Here is a 13,941-nt window from a genome sequence, read left to right on the forward strand (position 1 = left end):
GAAGTTTGGTGACTCATTCATGTTCCGCATGGTCATGATTCACCATGAGGAAATGTCACGTGACTTGTAATTAGTGCATTATTCCTGTTTCCATTATGACGATGAAACGTGAATGCAGACACCTGAAGACTCAGTCAGGGTGTAGTGGGTTAATAGTTTGGTTGTGTAATGTGGCATTGATCAGGTTTGCACACGCTGACTCTCTGACCCTGTTTGCATGTTTAGAAGCACTTGGATTGAAGGATAAAATGATGAAAGGTTCCACTGACACATGAAATATAACTGTTCAGAGCTCCAGATTGCAAAGTTCAAAAACCCAGAGGCAATTTTCCTAAAGAGTACAAGTGAGAGCTGGGTGTGTGTGTACATTTGTGTAAGGTGATGTCACACTCACAGACAGTCAACTTAAACATATATATCTCCTAATGGGACAGTTTACAACCCATAATGTACATTTTGCCATTATTTGCTCAAAATCATACACTGAAAAAAATAATCTCTATATTATAATATACTATTAATATACTATATTTCTACTATATTTCTATACTATATTATATTTCAAATTAAAATATGTAAATACCTGTTTTACATTATTACAAATAATATATATATATTGGATATTTTGAAATTGTTGCCATTACAAATCCTATAAATGCTGCTCTTTTGACATTTCCACAAAAATATGAAGCAGCACAACTGTTTTCAACATTGATAATAATAAAAAATGTTTCTGGATCAGAAAATCAGTATTAGAATGATTTCTGAAGGGTCATGTGACACGGAAAACTGGAAATTCAGCTTTTCATTATTTTAAAATGTATCTAAATAGAAACCACATATTTTAAAAAGTAATAAAAGTTCACAACATAACCGCTTTTACTGCATTTTTTATTAAATACATGCAGTCTTGGTGAGTGTAATATTAAACAAATTGTCTGACCAAACTTTGAAACGGCAGTGTGTGTATAAATCTCAAACTTTTTGCTTTAAATTGCAGACATGTCAAGTTCTTTCTCCTCGGTGGCAGAAAAGAGAGAGACTTTAGCGAAAGGTGAAACAGAGCTTCAACCGGATGGAAAATAATTTAAGATGAACCTTTCCAAACACTGCTAAAAACATTCATTTTCACAAACACGTGTGACATGACACGTTTACAAACCTAATCTGTGTAAACAACCCGTTCTCATCAGTCTGCGTATAAATAACACGACTTTACACTTTCTATTTGCGTGTAATGCATACGCCAAATGCCATTTTTGCGTGCATATGATACGCCAATCCTTCCCATTAATTTCGGTGGAGAGCAGATGCGTCCAAATAACACGCATCATCTTCAGCGGCAGTGACGTCACCAGCGAGGCTCGTTCAGTTCACCTGATGCGCGTACACCTTCAAACAGGTAAGCAAGGGTAAATATATTTTTTTCTTCTTCTTTTTGTAATGATATCACGTGGTTAAGCGTATTGTTTTAATTATTTCAGTATTTCTGCATCACGTTAGACAGGGTCGTGTTTTTAAAGGGCAGTTTATGCTCAAATTATGGGTCAGTGGGCTGCTCAGCTAGCCTACCATTGTCATTAGCCTAAGCTAACCTGTACTGTTTATAGACCTGTTGCAGTTTTACATAAATAATGATGTGACATATGGGTCTTCAGCTTTTAGACATGACTAATACAAGCACAACAAAGCACCCAACCCAATATCGCGTGATAATCGTGATCGTGTAAAAAGTCCACACATTTAGCATATTTTTACAATACTAGCCTAACTTTTGCTTGACCACGTCATGTGTAGCCAATACACACACAGTAACTACAGCATATTTACCATGCTTCTCCTACTGTAACCGTAGTTTTACTCTGGACTTTGTAACGCACATAACCACGACATTTACTATGGGTTTACCATAGTAACCATAGTTTTACTCTGGTATTTGTATTTACTAACAATAACCATGACATTTACTATGGGTTTACCATAGTAACCATAGTTTTACTCTGGTATTTGTATTTACTAACACACAATAACCACGACATTTACTATGGGTTTACCATAATAACCATAGTTTTACTCTGGTATTTGTATTTACTAACACACATAACCACGACATTTACTATGGGTTTACCATAGTAACCATAGTTTTACTCTGGTATTTGTATTTACTAACACACAATAACCACGACATTTACTATGGGTTTACCATAGTAACCATAGTTTTACTCTGGTATTTGTATTTACTAACACACAATAACCACGACATTTACTATGGGTTTACCATAGTAACCATAGTTTTACTCTGGTATTTGTATTTACTAACACACATAACCACGACATTTACTATGGGTTTACCATAGTAACCATAGTTTTACTCTGGTATTTGTATTTACTAACACACATAACCACGACATTTACTATGGGTTTACCATAGTAACCATAGTTTTACTCTGGTATTTGTATTTACTAACAATAACCATGACATTTACTATGGGTTTACCATAGTAACCATAGTTTTACTCTGGTATTTGTATTTACTAACACACAATAACCACGACATTTACTATGGGTTTACCATAATAACCATAGTTTTACTCTGGTATTTGTATTTACTAACACACATAACCACGACATTTACTATGGGTTTACCATAGTAACCATAGTTTTACTCTGGTATTTGTATTTACTAACACACAATAACCACGACATTTACTATGGGTTTACCATAGTAACCATAGTTTTACTCTGGTATTTGTATTTACTAACACACAATAACCACGACATTTACTATGGGTTTACCATAGTAACCATAGTTTTACTCTGGTATTTGTATTTACTAACACACATAACCACGACATTTACTATGGGTTTACCATAGTAACCATAGTTTTACTCTGGTATTTGTATTTACTAACACACAATAACCACGACATTTACTATGGGTTTACCATAGTAACCATAGTTTTACTCTGGTATTTGTATTTACTAACACACAATAACCACGACATTTACTATGGGTTTACCATAGTAACCATAGTTTTACTCTGGTATTTGTATTTACTAACACACAATAACCACGACATTTACTATGGGTTTACCATAGTAACCATAGTTTTACTCTGGTATTTGTATTTACTAACACACAATAACCACAACACTTACCAGGATTTTACCACAGTAACTGTTTTTACTCTACACTATTTGTAAAGCACAGTAACCACCAAGTTTTCCATGCCTTTAATATCTTTTTGTGATGTAATTGTAATTCAGTGTTTTTTCTGTCTTGCAGTTACGTCGGATTACATACTCCACAACAACCTGTAATCCAGCAGATCTTTAAAGAAGCCATCTCTTGTAAAATCTCTCTCTCTCTCTCTCTCTCTCTCTCTCTCTCTCTCGCTCTGCTAGAATTAACAGGGAACTTCAACTCCACGCTCCCAATGCTGATATTGAAGAAGCTGTCAAGGGGGCTGAACAAGTCCTTCAAAGGATCAACCCTTCACAGGTAATGTTGAAGACTCTTAGTTATAACTGATTTGCTTTAATGAACGCATCCTTATATTATGTGTTAATCAAATATTTTGGTCACAGATCATTTTAACACACTGTCTCAACATGTTTATATTTCAGGAAGGCCTGTCATGAGATTTGAATTTGACCATCTTGTGCATTTATGAAGAAGACCAAAAGCTGCAAAGGCAAACACTTCCAATGGTACGTCAGATACATTTTTCTCAGCATTTGATGTTTCTTAAATTTTGGTTCACTTAGCCCATCAGGAAGAACACTCAACAAAGAGCATGTTGTAGTAGTAATAATTCATCCAATAATCATATTATATTGCACAAGCGTACTTGTACAAAATTCTACAACTTTTACTCCTACTGCTGTTATTGGCCATTACCACAGCTCCCATCAGATTGTGCCCATTGTAAGAGTGTTTATATCATGAAGTTTAAATGAAGTCCATTGTATTCTTTATTAATCTTTACAAATTGGTGCCGCCTCTTCCTGTTTCAACAGTACATGATATCTGTCCACACCTCATAGTCTGCCTTTCTTTCTGTGGTGATGTTACTGAACACATCTGTCTTAGAAGCAAGAGAATGGAAATCCTAGTTTAACTTTTCAAGTGCTACAAATCAGATCAATGAATTTGGGCAATCAGATCACTTAAAGTTGTTCACACAAAGACCAATAACTATAATAACAAGTATTTTAGCATCCACACCAACAGACAATACTGTTCTCTTAAATCTCTTAAATGTTCCCCTCATTCTGTTAAATTTATACACAAAATTCTGCCTTTCTCTGCCTTTTTCACTTCATCTTCATGCTGTACTCCCTCACTCACACATTCTTTTATGCTCTGTTGTAAGGCAGAAACTGAGAGTTTGCATGATGGCATTTTCTCAGACGCTGAATCTGATGTGTACAGATGAACTCAGGAGCCTACTAGAGTTGCCAAGGAACTTGTGCTTGAAGTATATAATTATACCTGCTTTATTTATATTTTTAAACAACAATAATGATTAAACATGGTCAATAAATATTTTCTTGTTTTACAGCTGAAGACCAGAAACGCAAAGAAAATCAGTCAAACCAGTCCTAAAGAAATGAGGAATGAACATGGACTTCTTGTGCCCCAAAAGAAAAGACAGAAAGGTGAAAAGTTTCACATTTCAATTTGTATGTCTGAATTCAATGCAGTTATGTGTGGTACAACATTGATGTTGATCTCTCAAAAGACTTTTCAAGTCCGCAGTTATAGTTTTTCACATATACATCTTTTTTATAGCTCCTAAAATGAGCAAATCAGCTGTGCATCATCTCTGTGATTTGGGAAGGAAATGACTGAATATGGTGAGTACTGACACCTGCACCTGTATTCACCAACACTATTACTCTAGAATGGTTATTGCTGTTATTGCTGACTTATTGTTTTGTCTGTTTGTTTGAATTAAGATGAAGCCAGTTGATGAAGATATCAATTGAATGGCCACCGAGTGCATCACTGCTACCTGAACCCATCAGTTGTCTTCTGTGAAGACTGCATTCACAAACCGCTCTACTGCGACAGCTCAGATGTTACGGCCTGTAAAAGTAAACATCACAGCTAAACAACGAGAGCTAGTTGTGGTGGGATTCTTTTGGCCAATATCCCCAACAAGAATCAATGTTAAGTCCAGTGCAACAATTATAAATAAAAATACTATATATTGTTTATTGATTTACCATAACCTAAATACATGTTTTGGCCCTCCAGGACATCTAGACCAGGTGGAGTGTGAGGAGGACCGTCAGAGACTCCAGCCAGCCGAGCCATGGATTGCTCTCACTGTTACCATCAGGCATGCGTTATCACAGAACCTACACCAGCAGACAGTGAGACAAGTTCCTTTCACAGGCAATCAGACTGAACTGAACTCATACCAGTAAAACCATACACACCCCACCAACCTCATATGCCCTGCACTCTTATCAGTTATGCTGACTGGACTCAATATTATTATGCACCCTGACATTCTGTTTGCACTAATTCATACCGTGCTTTACTGCAGAGATGTATGTGTACTGTGATTATTATTGTTTTCAATTCATGCTCTTTGTATAGCATAATTTTTAACATATATTGTTCTCTACCTGAATTGAGTCCCTTATATATGTGTGTTGCATATATATATATATTCAGAATTTGTATTTCATATATATTCATGAATTAATTCATTTGTCATCCATACTGTCACGCTGCAGTCTGCACCCAAGACTTTCATCACCTGTATACTTGTGTTCATTGTATTGTGACAATAAAGATATTTGATTTAAATTAGTTACATGTCTTTTGTTCATCAGTTGTGCTGTAGGGTGCTGCATAACAACTGCAAAAAAAAATGTATGACATGGAAGATTATGATATGTCCAGGACATGGACAAGCAAGAAGAGGAAGAAAAGCAGGAGAGCTCTAAAAACTTGATGTGATTCTTTGGGGCTCAAGACATTTCACCATGCATGCATTTGCATAGTTTCATCTGATTAGAAAAACATGGTTTTAACATTTTTAATATTGTTAAAAATTGTATATCATTTGTCTTAATACACTACTTTAGTTGTTTTTATGTTGTATCCTCCAGTAAAGTACTGCACATGGTGTTGGATAATAAAGTAGGGTGAATATTCTATATTAAGAATGGTGTTTGGTAAATACACCATTTAATTTTGTAAACAATAGATAAATGTGTTTTGATTAAGAAATGAACATTTGGTTACGTTAATGACATTCAGTTAGATGAAGGGCAGGCTGAAAGCTGCATTAGAAGATACTGCATGGACTATAATGCTGCAGGAATTTCATGTACAACTGAAGGTGATGGACAAGGGAAAGATCAACATGAATCCAGTACTGTATAATAAGCAAGATGAGCATGCACATTACTGATGTTTAGTACCCGAGGAGGACAAATATGAGGAGTATTTTACACAGAGACACAAATTAGCTCTTAATATTATGATTCTTTGCATTGCATGAATTGTATGGCTTTGCACTATAAACTACACACTCTCTGTACCTTGTCTTACTGAATGACACATTGACACTGTGAAAGTACAATGAAGTGTCACAGTATGTATTGGTTGTTTAAATTGGTGTCTTTGTTTACTTTCAATACTGTATCCTTGCACCTGATATAATTCAATATTTGGAGCCTATTCCAAATAGGCACTGATGTATATTTTTATGGTTCTATTCTTATTCTAAGATAAACATGACTTACAACTTACATATTGGCAATTTGTTGAAAAGAAAAACGTAAAAATTATGACCCAGCACAGTCTGTTGTCCATGATGAGAAAAGGTATGTGTATGTTTTACTGCCCTTCCATCTTCAAGGGCCCAGTAGAGTCCCCTAGAAGAGCAAAAAAATGTACATTTCAAATGGCTGTAAATCAAAGTCTGATTATAGTGTCAAAGAAAAAATTGGCAGGACAACTACTTATGCTATGCTAATTAAATAATGTTGGACAGAGTTTTCAAACATATATGGAAAGGTGGTATAAAGGTGTTTAAAAAAGTGCACTTAGTAAAATATCGAATTTCAGCCTGCCTCTTAAATATGTCATTAATGTTTACACAATGAACATGTTTAGATTATACCTTTGTTAAAAAAGATTGCATTTTCCCATTTTTTAAATTATTAAACATTTTAAACTACATTACCCATAAGCCTCTGCCATTCTATCGTTTGAACGCGAGTAATATTAGCGCTGGTATTTGGAGTTTATTGGAGTTGTGCTTAGGGTTAGGGTTACGATTTCGGTAAAGAGGTAATTTCTCACGACATAGCAACACTGCATTGTTAACTGAAGGTGTTACTGACGTAATAATTACAGTCAAACGGACTTTGCAACATTAAGCGGTTTATAATTTGGGTTAAAAGATAGTCCAATCACAGCGAGTTCTGCGAGAGCCAAGGGAACGTCAAAGCCAATGGCAACCCAGTTGAGCAGAGGCGTCACACTAACTTGTACATATATGGTCATTTATGCCGGGAGCTTCCGGGTTCCTGTAGTGAATGGACAGAAGCTGCAGTTACCCTGATGCAGCAAGAAATACGTTGATTAAAGGTGTTTTTTTGTTTTGTGTTTTAACGAAGGTATAATGATTCCCATTGTATTGAATAGGCTACATTGTTTACACTAATATTAGTGTACAGTACTTAAACTCAAAAGTTTGCATATACTGTGTGAAAAATAAATGTCAAAATGTTTCATTTGCTTAAAAAAAACACCTCTGAAGATTATTTAAACACAATATTTTTCTACTACTCAATTTTCCTGTAATATTTACAATGTATTTATAGTGTATTAAAAGTAAACAATTTATCACATCTACGTTTCATGGAAATGGACCCTAAAAACTTGCCATTCTTAGATCCACCAGTTGAACTATAGGAATAGAAAACAAACAAACAAACATCATGACATCAATCACTCATTGTCTAGTCATTTTACAGTGTTTATTGATATGTCAAACTTTTCGCAGATAAACATAGTGCCCAGAACAGTCTCTCTCCAGTTTATTCCACTATGAAAAAAAAAGAAAAGTTGATAAAAAAAAATGCATAGAGGTAACTAAGTGAAAACAAACAAACAAAATTGCAACAGAAACTCCCTTCAAAAAACATAAGTTTAATATTCAAAAATAAAAAGGGAATTTGTTTACAGAAATCCTGACAAAAGATGCCAAAGAATGATCAAGGCTACAGTTGAAAATATATTGTTTTCTTCCCTTTATCAACCAAATAGGCAAAAATGATTAAGAACAATGCTCCAATATTTTACAATTAACACCTTTAAAAACATATATCCTGTAATCATTGTTTGCTTCTATTGTGAATAAAAGCAAAACAAATAAATGGTTAATAATAATTATTATTATTATGTGTGTATATATATATACAGGAGTGCTTATAGTAGAGATTGGAGTGATGAATGTAGAGCAAAAATGAATACAAGCAGAAATGCTAAGACTGGAGGTTGGCAGTAAAGGACTGAGAGCAGATGTGTCACACAAGAGAGGAAGATCTGGAAGCTTTTGAATGGGCTGATATTGTGAAGAGCTGATGAAGAATGATTAAGTAATCTGTGAGAAATCCTGCAAGAAGAAACAAAGATAATTTATCACATTATGAACAACAAAAACCCTGACAACAACAAATGGCAGAATACAACATACTGTAACTGCAGTGTGCATAGCAGTAATTGTACAGTATTGTCTGTTGGTGTGGATGCTAAAATACTTGTTATTATAGTTATTGGTCTTTGTGTGAACAACTTTAAGTGATCTGATTGCCCAAATTCATTGAAGATCTGATTTGTAGCACTTGAAAAGTTAAACTAGGATTTCCATTCTCTTGCTTCTAAGACAGATGTGTTCAGTAACATCACCACAGAAAGAAAGGCAGACTATGAGGTGTGGACAGATATCATGTACTGTTGAAACAGGAAGAGGCGGCACCAATTTGTAAAGATTAATAAAGAATACAATGGACTTCATTTAAACTTCATGATATAAACACTCTTACAATGGGCACAATCTGATGGGAGCTGTGGTAATGGCCAATAACAGCAGTAGGAGTAAAAGTTGTAGAATTTTGTACAAGTACGCTTGTGCAATATAATATGATTATTGGATGAATTATTACTACTACAACATGCTCTTTGTTGAGTGTTCTTCCTGATGGGCTAAGTGAACCAAAATTTAAGAAACATCAAATGCTGAGAAAAATGTATCTGACGTACCATTGGAAGTGTTTGCCTTTGCAGCTTTTGGTCTTCTTCATAAATGCACAAGATGGTCAAATTCAAATCTCATGACAGGCCTTCCTGAAATATAAACATGTTGAGACAGTGTGTTAAAATGATCTGTGACCAAAATATTTGATTAACACATAATATAAGGATGCGTTCATTAAAGCAAATCAGTTATAACTAAGAGTCTTCAACATTACCTGTGAAGGGTTGATCCTTTGAAGGACTTGTTCAGCCCCCTTGACAGCTTCTTCAATATCAGCATTGGGAGCGTGGAGTTGAAGTTCCCTGTTAATTCTAGCAGAGCGAGAGAGAGAGAGAGAGAGAGAGAGAGAGAGAGATTTTACAAGAGATGGCTTCTTTAAAGATCTGCTGGATTACAGGTTGTTGTGGAGTATGTAATCCGACGTAACTGCAAGACAGAAAAAACACTGAATTACAATTACATCACAAAAAGATATTAAAGGCATGGCAAACTTGGTGGTTACTGTGCTTTACAAATAGTGTAGAGTAAAAACAGTTACTGTGGTAAAATCCTGGTAAGTGTTGTGGTTATTGTGTGTTAGTAAATACAAATACCAGAGTAAAACTATGGTTACTATGGTAAACCCATAGTAAATGTCGTGGTTATTGTGTGTTAGTAAATACAAATACCAGAGTAAAACTATGGTTACTATGGTAAACCCATAGTAAATGTCGTGGTTATGTGTGTTAGTAAATACAAATACCAGAGTAAAACTATGGTTACTATGGTAAACCCATAGTAAATGTCGTGGTTATTGTGTGTTAGTAAATACAAATACCAGAGTAAAACTATGGTTACTATGGTAAACCCATAGTAAATGTCGTGGTTATTGTGTGTTAGTAAATACAAATACCAGAGTAAAACTATGGTTACTATGGTAAACCCATAGTAAATGTCGTGGTTATTGTGTGTTAGTAAATACAAATACCAGAGTAAAACTATGGTTACTATGGTAAACCCATAGTAAATGTCGTGGTTATGTGTGTTAGTAAATACAAATACCAGAGTAAAACTATGGTTACTATGGTAAACCCATAGTAAATGTCATGGTTATTGTTAGTAAATACAAATACCAGAGTAAAACTATGGTTACTATGGTAAACCCATAGTAAATGTCATGGTTATTGTTAGTAAATACAAATACCAGAGTAAAACTATGGTTACTATGGTAAACCCATAGTAAATGTCGTGGTTATTGTGTGTTAGTAAATACAAATACCAGAGTAAAACTATGGTTACTATGGTAAACCCATAGTAAATGTCATGGTTATTGTGTGTTAGTAAATACAAATACCAGAGTAAAACTATGGTTACTATGGTAAACCCATAGTAAATGTCGTGGTTATTGTGTGTTAGTAAATACAAATACCAGAGTAAAACTATGGTTACTATGGTAAACCCATAGTAAATGTCGTGGTTATTGTGTGTTAGTAAATACAAATACCAGAGTAAAACTATGGTTACTATGGTAAACCCATAGTAAATGTCGTGGTTATGTGTGTTAGTAAATACAAATACCAGAGTAAAACTATGGTTACTATGGTAAACCCATAGTAAATGTCGTGGTTATTGTGTGTTAGTAAATACAAATACCAGAGTAAAACTATGGTTACTATGGTAAACCCATAGTAAATGTCATGGTTATTGTTAGTAAATACAAATACCAGAGTAAAACTATGGTTACTATGGTAAACCCATAGTAAATGTCGTGGTTATGTGCGTTACAAAGTCCAGAGTAAAACTACGGTTACAGTAGGAGAAGCATGGTAAATATGCTGTAGTTACTGTGTGTGTATTGGCTACACATGACGTGGTCAAGCAAAAGTTAGGCTAGTATTGTAAAAATATGCTAAATGTGTGGACTTTTTACACGATCACGATTATCACGCGATATTGGGTTGGGTGCTTTGTTGTGCTTGTATTAGTCATGTCTAAAAGCTGAAGACCCATATGTCACATCATTATTTATGTAAAACTGCAACAGGTCTATAAACAGTACAGGTTAGCTTAGGCTAATGACAATGGTAGGCTAGCTGAGCAGCCCACTGACCCATAATTTGAGCATAAACTGCCCTTTAAAAACACGACCCTGTCTAACGTGATGCAGAAATACTGAAATAATTAAAACAATACGCTTAACCACGTGATATCATTACAAAAAGAAGAAGAAAAAAATATATTTACCCTTGCTTACCTGTTTGAAGGTGTACGCGCATCAGGTGAACTGAACGAGCCTCGCTGGTGACGTCACTGCCGCTGAAGATGATGCGTGTTATTTGGACGCATCTGCTCTCCACCGAAATTAATGGGAAGGATTGGCGTATCATATGCACGCAAAAATGGCATTTGGCGTATGCATTACACGCAAATAGAAAGTGTAAAGTCGTGTTATTTATACGCAGACTGATGAGAACGGGTTGGTGTAAAAGATGACTGTCCTCATCATTCCTTGGGAAAAGACAATACACAGTATACTTCACTGAAATAAACAAACTCAGTCAAACTGAATCAAGTAGGTTTATTTCTGCAGAACCATTTCATACTGAATGTATGTCAAAATGATTGCTTGTTTCTGCCAGTTTGAGTTGGTTTCTGTCTGGTCCAAGCTGGCACAGATCTTTGATCCACTGGACTCCAAAACCTGGCATGACCACCCTAAGCTTGTATGACCTGGGTTTTCTAAGCAGGAATTGCTGATGTGATTTTTCAGCTGGTGCATTACATGTGCATTACAGATGTAGTCCCCCTCGCGCAGCTCTGTAACTGGCCTCACTGGGCTCATTGTGGAGCTGCTCCATGGGGTTCACCTTAACTGAGTGGTGTTCTCCAATCATTATTCACAAACACAACCCACAAAGTCATATATTACTCATATTTACCCCTTTAACATTACTGTAGATCCAGTGGAGACAGACCAGCGTTCTCAGACACCCACACTTCCCGCCAGTATACAGTAAGTATAACCAGACCTGAGTAGAAAATCTACTGTTGCTCTAGTGCTTCAATATAACCTCATTAGGAAAAATCAACATGCACACAATGAACTACAGAGACACTCATACTGTAATATATTGCAAAGGAACTGACTTGCCTTAAAAGGTCTTATGTCCAAATGTATCTCATAAAGTATGCCGAAAGCAGTATTTGAAATGTGTGTGTATGTATATATATATATATATATATATATATATATATATATATATATATATCCTAGCTATGTAAGTTTTTTTTAATTTAATTGTATTCTTTTTTTATTTCATTTTATTTTATTGTGCTTTATTATCTCAGTGGAGTTTTTATTATATTTTATTTTATGAAAAACCAAAGCTTTATAAAATGAATAAACTTATTTTATTTTTATTTTATAATATTTTATTATTAAGTGTATTATTTTACTCCTATACCAGCTCAATGGATATTTAAAACCTAACAGAGTTTTATTTTATTTTGTATTTTATTTTGTTAAAAAGTGTATTATATTTTATTGCAATACCAATTAAATTTGTAGCATTTCATTTTTTTGCTATGTAGCTTTGTAAACTTTTTATCATTTTATAATTTGTTACTGAACAAATTCAGCGGTGATCTTCATCCTGTAATCATCCTTTTTTTTGGCATTCATTTTGAATCAATCTCACTGGTGTTATGAGGAGGGCAATAAACTTTTAGTCATTTCAAGACAAAACTTGGTTTTTAATGAATTATATATAAGAGTATTTATTTTATATGTTTAATTTGGTCTTGAAAGTATATTTTTTGTTAAATACAAAACAGTCATTTTATCCACCACATCAGTGTCTTTAATAAATCTTAATTTTTTCTGGTCCAGGGCTTTCCTCAACAGGGGCAGTGCACGCTGTGTTTGTGCACATGTGCGTGAGTGTACGAGCGGCACATCTTCTTCCAGGTCATGCAAAACTAGAAGAGAAAAAAGAAGAGAAAGCAAGCAAGAATATTATGAGGTAAAATGTTTATTTAGTGACACATTGTTTAATCGATTAATTCAATAGACATAGATTATTTACAATTTTTTTAGGTAAACATTCTAAAAACTTCCCCTAGAATTGCTCTTTACCTAATTAAAAGAATAACTGTGTGTGTGTGTTATAGAATATTATTTTCCCTTCTATTGCATCACCCCTCTGTACAGAAGGAGAGCAGATCTCTCTCTCTGTCTCTCTCTCTCTCTCTCTCTCTCTCTCTCTCTCTCTGGGGTCTGTATGGAGCAATCCGAATCACTCCAGTGTCTTGCTTTGCCCAGTGTGCCTTTGTGGGAATAACGTAATCAAAAGTGGGTTTGTATTGGGGGAAAAACAATTGTGTTAGTGTCTCTTTAGCCTAGCCATATAATTATATGTCCATTCAGTGGGGAGAAGGAAACACTGTGTGTGTGTGTGTGTTTGTGTGTTTGTGTGTGTGTGTTTAGATTCCCAGGGTGATCGCTTGAGGCTGCTGTATTCAGAATTTCCAAGTAAGAGCTGCCAAAAGTTAACAAGACATTTACCATACATCATACCACACGCTCCCTAACCAACACACATTACACTCTCAGAGAGAGAGAGAGAGAGAGAGAGAGAGAGAGAGAGACTGGAACACCCTTCTTTACGAATAT

General features: G+C 34.9%; 2 long non-coding RNA genes across 10 annotated transcripts; one reads left to right on the top strand and one right to left on the bottom strand.

The window, feature by feature from the left end:
- Nucleotides 1-1,173: 1,173 nt before the first annotated feature.
- On the top strand, nucleotides 1,174-5,824 carry LOC127941359 (uncharacterized). 6 transcript variants are annotated; one of them, XR_008148995.1, is made up of 8 exons: nucleotides 1,174-1,412; nucleotides 3,287-3,502; nucleotides 3,628-3,711; nucleotides 4,377-4,481; nucleotides 4,566-4,662; nucleotides 4,796-4,860; nucleotides 4,963-5,175; nucleotides 5,264-5,824. It is a non-coding gene; the product is annotated as an uncharacterized LOC127941359 (long non-coding RNA). The 6 variants fall into 6 exon arrangements; XR_008148998.1 differs by having other exon boundaries at nucleotides 3,406-3,502; XR_008148994.1 differs by having other exon boundaries at nucleotides 1,174-1,402.
- Nucleotides 5,825-7,985: 2,161 nt separating this feature from the next.
- LOC127941482 (uncharacterized) lies at nucleotides 7,986-11,754 on the bottom strand. 4 transcript variants are annotated; one of them, XR_008149036.1, is made up of 4 exons: nucleotides 11,524-11,754; nucleotides 9,505-9,601; nucleotides 9,296-9,379; nucleotides 7,986-8,648 (listed from the first exon to the last, which is right to left on the bottom strand). It is a non-coding gene; the product is annotated as an uncharacterized LOC127941482 (long non-coding RNA). The 4 variants fall into 4 exon arrangements; XR_008149034.1 differs by having other exon boundaries at nucleotides 9,505-9,716; XR_008149037.1 differs by having other exon boundaries at nucleotides 11,514-11,754.
- Nucleotides 11,755-13,941: the final 2,187 nt, after the last annotated feature.

The sequence above is a fragment of the Carassius gibelio genome, chromosome A21, assembly GCF_023724105.1.
Source record: "Carassius gibelio isolate Cgi1373 ecotype wild population from Czech Republic chromosome A21, carGib1.2-hapl.c, whole genome shotgun sequence".
In the NCBI taxonomy this organism is placed as follows: Eukaryota; Metazoa; Chordata; class Actinopteri; order Cypriniformes; family Cyprinidae; genus Carassius; species Carassius gibelio.